This window comes from Euprymna scolopes, chromosome 21 (assembly GCF_053919585.1).
Source record: "Euprymna scolopes isolate OS-2025 chromosome 21, ASM5391958v1, whole genome shotgun sequence".
NCBI classification, from domain to species: Eukaryota; Metazoa; Mollusca; class Cephalopoda; order Sepiida; family Sepiolidae; genus Euprymna; species Euprymna scolopes.
The window spans coordinates 1303554-1311053 of record NC_136502.1 but is presented as its reverse complement, the minus strand read 5'-3'; the positions used below and the strand labels follow the sequence as shown (position 1 = coordinate 1311053).

At 33.9% G+C, this 7500-nt stretch overlaps 1 long non-coding RNA gene across 1 annotated transcript in view; it reads right to left on the bottom strand.

The window, feature by feature from the left end:
• LOC145241964 (uncharacterized) overlaps positions 1 to 7239 on the bottom strand; it is an 854874-nt gene extending 847635 nt beyond the window's left edge. Inside the window, exon 1 of the long non-coding RNA XR_013862622.1 lies at positions 7075 to 7239. This is a non-coding gene — a long non-coding RNA (uncharacterized LOC145241964). The remainder of the gene's footprint in view (positions 1 to 7074) is intronic.
• Between the last annotated feature and the right edge of the window lie 261 nt (positions 7240 to 7500).

Genomic DNA, 7500 nt, shown 5'->3' with positions numbered 1-7500 from the left:
TTAGTGATATATATATATAGGTTGTCGGGACCATATATATATTATGTTTCAGTTACTTCATCTATATATATACATATATATATATATATATATATATATATGTATATATATATGCATGTATGTATGTATGTATACTAGCAGAAGTACCCCTCGTTGACTGGGTTCAAAAACAGCCTACAGAAAATGGACTGTGATTGATGAAAGTATGATAGGTTATGAAAAGGAGGGGGTTGTAAAGAGATTGGTTTTGATACTCAAAAATTTTACCTTAAGCAAAATATGAGGAAAGTAAAGATAATTTTCGCGAAAATATATTTTTTTATATTAACTTTGTTTCCATTCGTAGCCAAGAGTGACCAACAAAATGATGTTTCCTTACAAAGAGAAAATGTTATATATATATATATATATAATGATATAAATATACAAGAACTAAATGTTACAATAGTCAATAAAAGTTACTTATTTATGGTAGAAAAGTTAATTGGTTTGTATTTTTAAATAGTTTGTAAAAAAAAAATCTTTTTTAATTCACGAACCGGTTTAAAAAAAAAATCAAAATGGCAGCGACTTAGAAATGCAGAGCCCCGTTTTCAATTTGAAGGAGGGGCACCTAAGCATTCTGTGTTAACAATTTAAAACAACGTAAGGAATATTTATAAACATATTTTAATGTTTTCCGTTATTTTGTGCTTGAGGAATATTCGATTATGGCATGTGTAGTTTATATAAAAATTCATTTAAGTAGTTATCGCCTCAAATTTTGTTTTAATTTCGGTTCGCTTAAATTATTTCAAGTAAAGAGCATTAAAAACTATTTCAAAACAAAAAAAAACATGAACTGAACTTTTATTGACTATGGTAACATTTATTTCTTGCATATATATTTTTCGATTAGTCGTTTGTTGGCTTTTCTGCTAAACACTCTTACGAAATAATATCGACGAAATATAGAAAAACAAAGAAACAAAAACAGTTTTGAAAAATAATGAAGCTTTACTTACTTTAGTAAAATAATCCGAAACAGCAAAATGGGATATGAAAAACGTAAACACGTAATTACTTTAGTTTTTTTTTAGCAAAGAATCGATATGAATATGAATAAGAAGAAAATGCCGCCCTTTTCAAGCAGAACAGCTTCGTTTCAGTTTTACAGTATTGAACGGTGTAGTATTGCGCCGTCGGATTCAGAGTTGTACTATTGTAATGTAAAGAACACGCAGAAAGGGTTGTAATCAACTGAATTCCTTCTCGTACACTGACAAAAAAGCTTAAACAGATATATAAATAAAAATAAAAAGTTTATGTAAATGTTTTTAAAAAGACACGTGATCACGTGAGCAGGATTTTTTCCTTCTTTTGACACGATAACAAGTAACGTTCTTATTTTTTATTATTTATCTATTTATCTATTTTCGAAAGAGTGCCACGTGCAAGTGGAGAAGGAAAAAAACAGAATTATGCAAAACTTGTGTCGAGAATTATCTAAAGTTCCGACTTTAGGGGGGGGGGGCTTTCACTTTAATAAGAACGTGAATTTATGAGGTAAATTTATTCGACAAAATATGATTCAACTCAAAAAAATAAATAAAGGCTAACGTGAATTAAGATACAAGTTAAGGTGTTATTGTGGACCCTCACCCCTTTTAAAAAACCTTGTTAAACTTTGTGACACATTTACATTCTATGGAGGTCAGGCGCGAACGAACACCCAATAATTTTATTACACCATATTTCTTCAAACTGAAACATAATTATCAAAGTATACTTACGCAACTAGATATGAAATGTCTTTTTTAAAGTTTGTGCCATATTTCCGTGGAGTACAAGCGTGAAAGCAGACCTCACAATTTTATTATACCAGTTGGAACATACTTATCAAAGTATTCTTATGTACATCTATATCAAAAACCCTTGTAAACGTTTTTTTTTTCATTTTTTATTTCCATACTTTGAGGGCCAGGCGCGAATGCAGACCCCACAATTTTTATAAACCACCGTTCTGCAGATATGAGGGGAAAACAAATGAACACATATCCAAGGAAATGGCAGAAACACTAGAGGATGACCTCCAATCCGTAGTGGAATGGGGACAAAAATGGTTGGTCACATTCAATGCTGCTAAGACTAAGCTTGTTTCCTTCAATAACTACAAGAAACCTTCTCTACCACCAATAGCAATGGCCAAGAACACATTACCTGAAAGTACTTCTTTTAAACTCCTCGGCCTAACGTTTACAGGGAATATGAACTGGAATAGATACATTGAGAGCATTGCCAAGGCTGCTGCAAGGAAGGTTGGCTCCCTCTACCGTGCTAGAAAACTACTTACGCCTGACAGTATCCTATACCTCTATAAGGCAACCATTCGCCCATGTATGGAGTACTGTTGTCACATCTGGGCTGGTGCATCTGCTTCTTGTCTCTCGCTCCTGGATAGGGTTCAAAAGAGAGTCGCCAACCTGATAGGTCCTGAACTGTCATCTAGGCTTCAGCCTCTGTCCCATCGACGAGATGTTGCATCCCTCTGCCTGGTCTACAAATACTTTAATGGTGAATGCTCTGACGAACTGCAAACACTTGTACCTCCCCGACGTAACTACCCCCGACAAACCCGACAAGCTACTAAGTCTCATCCCTTTACAGTAGAGATCCCTAGGTACAAGAAAGCCTTTTACTCCAATAGTTTCTTCCCCAGAACTGCGGGTCTTTGGAACTCCCTTCCCGGATTCTGCTTTCCCAACTGCAATGATATGCAGAAGTTCAAGTGTAATGTTAACAAACATCTTTCTACTCATCTCCCTTCATAATGACCCCGCTAATTAAGTCCCTGATAGTAGCCCCCTGCTTCAAAGTGGCACTGTGCCTTGTTTGGGGTGAAAATTGAATAAAAAAAATAAATAAAAAATAAGATCAATCATACCCATTCCTAATCCCCGATACATCTTCTATCTATGTAATCAATTTTTAAAATCAGCTCATCTAGCATGTTTTAATTTCGGTACATTTTTTAGAGATTTATTTCATTATGTAAAACCAATCGGTTATTGTTATGTCAACACCGACTTTTTCCGTGTTTCTACTCCAACATATGTACATGCATATATATATATATATATATATATATATATATATATATATATATATATAAAATAAAAATTACAATTAAATTTACCAAAATGATCCAAGAAGGTAAAATTAAAGTATATTATAAATATTAAAGAATTAATATTTATAAAATTATCTCAGCCAGATGTAAAAGCTCGATAAAACCAAATAGGAAATAGAGCTTATAATATGAGCAAACCGTTAATAAATTTGTTAAAAAACACTTTGAAATGAGTTAAAAACATATTTAATTTTAAAAGGAAACACTAGATAAATGGATAGTCCTTAATCCGCAGAGTTTCGAAGAAATACTTTCCTTCTTATCAGAGGGTAGGAATTAGCAAAACGCGGGATCGGATTTTGCATGCAGAAGTATTTGATGAAACAACAAGTAAGTCAAAGATCTTACTTGAAAACAAAAAAAGTGAAGCAGAGGGAATATGGTGAAGAAAAGGGTGATTACACATTAATGGATAGTCTGGTGGAAAATTGAAAATCCAGTGACGGTACAATCCAAATGTAAAACTTCAAGAAAGTTAAAAGAATTCTTCGAAACTCCGCGGATTAAGAACTATCCATTTATCTAGTGTTTCCTTTTTAGATTAAATATGTTTTTAACTCATGGTCGCTTAAAACCAGTAGTCCTCGGCACGTGACTTAATAAATGGTTGCTTTCACTGAAGAAACCAGTCCTCAAAATGTACATATATATATATATATATATATATATATATATATATATATATATATATATATATACATTATTTTTGTTTATATAGACAAATATCACATACTCGCTACACTGAACATGCTAATGTAATATAAATAAAAATAATATATTTGGCTCTTTTTATTGAGCACTCTTAATAACCTTGTCTGAATACCTTTAACCTAATATATATATATATATATATATATATATATATATATATATATATATATATATATATATATATGTATCAGTGTTGGGACAATTATTCGGAATTGAAATCGGTAATCGGAAAAATCTGAATATTTGATGGTATTGGAATCGGAAAAACTTGTACCGATTTTTCGATGCCAAAACGATTCTTTTAATTGTCATTTTTATTTGATTTTGTTTAAAGCTAAATCTTCCATTGCTGATAATAATGATAAAATAATAAATATTTATTGATTTTTAACCACCAGCGAAGCTAAATCGATAGATCATCCTCCCCTCCCCCCACCCCCAGTATATTTTTACGATTAGGAAAATATTTGCACATTTAACATGTGTGTTTTTACGGTAATTAGAGAAAACACACAAGTATATAGTTAAATATTAAGTGATTTACAAAGAATCGGAATCGGGAAAAATATTGGAATCGTCCCATCACTAATATATATATATATGTGTGTGTGTGTGTGTGTGTGTGTGTGTGTGTGTGTGTGTGTGTGTGTGTGTGTGTTTAATTGCGTGCGATTACATAAATATGATGAAGTCATAGGATTGCTTCATAGGTACATATAAAGACATAAAGACTGTGTGTATATGTGCGTGCGTATGTGTGTGTGCCTCTGTGTGTGTATGTGTGTGTGTGCCTCTGTGTGTGTGTGCGTGTGTGTGTGTGTGTGTGTGTGTGTGTGTGTGTGTGCGCGCGCGTGCGCCTCTGTTTATGTGTGTGTACGCGTGTTCGTATGTGTGTGCGTGCGCACGCGAGAAAGTTGAAACGGGTACGAAATAAAGATTTCCACGCTATAAAATATGAATGAATGCAGATTGTCTGCTACGCGAAGGTACGTCGCGCGCGGACCCAGGTCGAATGAAGTTGTGCATTGATGTCTCAAACGTTGCCGCCGAGGAACAAATCATGAAAGTAGACACAGGAAACACTGACCGAATTACAAACTAGAAAATAAAGAAGATAAGATTGACCAGTGGGTTGAAAATGGCGGGTCCGAAGTGGGATGGTCAGAAAATGAGACGGATAAAGGGAGGAAAATACGGAAGAAAACGTAAGGAAAATTGTGTGAAGATATCGTGGCTTACGAAATAAGCAGATATAAAAATGGAAGAAAAGAAAGAAAGAAAAGAAAGAAAGAAAAGAAAGAATCATAGAAGAAAAGGAACACAAATTGAAAAACGTTATAAAAAATGGAAAAACGAAAATAAAGACAAAGCGCGAGAGAAAATAGAAAGCACAGGATGGAACGATTAAATTGTTGCCCTAGAAAAGACATGATTCCATTTCCGTTTGATGAAAACCAGTTTTCATTTTTGTTGCAGACCCTTTTTTGATCAGTTATATACAAATCCCAAGACTGATAGAAGTCTTCTATCATGTCTCAAAGTGACACAGTAGTCAATGAACGAGATCGGAGATGCGCCGCTGAACAACTCATGCTGTCTACTGATCCAAGTTATGACAACAGGACCATTGCCAGCATCCTCAAAATGCAAAACCGAACGGTTCAACGCTTGAGGGTACAGCTCAACAAAGTTTCCGGCCATGGTTATGGTCTTTGGTGTGGTTTAAAGTGAGGGCCACACCATGTCATTTCACATCTTCTAAGTCGGTTTGAAAGTTAACACTAAAGTGTACCTGGATGTGCTGAAATGTATGGTGATCCCCTTGAGAAATCAGCAGGTCGCTGGCAAACTCTGGGTGTGGCAGTAGGACTCGGTGCCGGCCGCAGGTCTAAAGAGACCCAAGACTTGCTTTAGAAGGAGTGCTACAACTTTATACCCTTCGCTCTCTAGCCCAACCTCTTCCCTCGACCTGCACCCACTGGACTACTTCATTTGGTCATCATACGTCGAAAACATCATCAAAATGACCTCCCACAAAACCAAAACCAGCCTGATCGCCGCAATCCGCCGAGTATTCGCCGAGCTCCCGCCGGCATTCGTGGAAAAGGCATGCTCCCAGTTCTGGACCCGTATCGAGGCGGTGATTGAGGTTGATTGAGATTGAGGTTGAATGTGACTACATTAAATAGATATCAGCTCTTCTATATAACAAAATTACCTAAATTGTTTTTGTTTTGTTTTTTTCAATAAAAGTTTTAAAATAAAGCTGCTGTGTTTTCTTTAGGGCGACAACTTTATCGTTCCACCTTGTAAAAAAATTAAATATGGAAGTATATAATCAAGAACCTTTAGAAAGGAAGAATGATAAAAAGAAAGAAAGAGGAAATCAAAGGAAAAAGTGATAGACTAATAAATAAATAAAACGTGAAAAACAGTCAAAAAGAGAGAGAGAAAAAAAAAGGACAGAGAGAACGATGTCATGACGGAAATAAAGAAAGAGAGAAAGAACGAAGTAAAGCAAGATAGAAAGAAGGAAAGAACAAGTTGAATAAAGAAAGAAACAAATAGAAACACAAAGGAAGAAAGAGAGAAAGCAACAGCGGAAAACGAAAAACAAAGACATTTTAAAATTCAAACAAACAAAAATGAAATTAAAAAGAAAAAAATAAGAAAAAAGAAAAGTTGGGAAACCAGAAATAAAATCGAATAAAGGGAAAGACAAGAAAAGGAGAAAAAAACAACGGAAGAAAATTAAAGAAACGAAAAGCCACAAAAAACATGTGAAAGTTAGAAAGACGGGAAGAAAGAAATTAAAAACAAAGAACGAAACGAGAAAACTGAAGAAGTCAAATGCATTAGAAGAAACGTGAAAAAAAAAACGTGAAAAAAAAACGTGAAAAAAAAAACGTGAAAAAAAAACGTGAAAAAAAAACGTGAAAAAAAAAACGCGAAAAAAACGTGAAAAAGAACGTGAAAAAAAACGTGAAAAAAAAACGTGAAAAAAAACGTGAAAAAAAAAACGTGAAAAAAAAAACGTGAAAAAAAACGTGAAAAAAACGAGAAAAAAAATGAGAGAAAAAAAATGAAAAAAAACCTGAAAAAAAAACCTGAAAAAAAAACTGGAAAAAAAACGTGAAAAAAACTGAAAAAAAAAAACGTGAAAAAAAAAGTGAAAGAAAAAAAAATCTTCTTACCGTCTATTAAAAAGTTGAGAGAATCCATCCGTGTTAAATATTGACATCGGCGTCCAAGTGATTCTTTTTTGTGCGAGGGTATATTTATAAATGTGTGTTTTAGCTTTATTGCTACTTTCTTCTTTCTTCGTTCATTCATCTATTCATTCATTCATATATATATATATATATATATATATATATATATATATATGTGTGTGTGTGTGTGTGTGTGTGTGTGTGTGTGTGTGTGTGTGTGTGTGTGTGTGTGTAGGTGATAGGAGGGAAGTAGATGGTATCCGTAAGATAATGATGCAAACGTGTTTATGCGATCAGCTGTGCGAGTCAGTATTTACCTCTTTTGTTGCTTGCCCATAAGTGACATGCGTCGAAATGCAACTTATCATCAACTACACACACACAAACACACAAATCTCACATTTACAT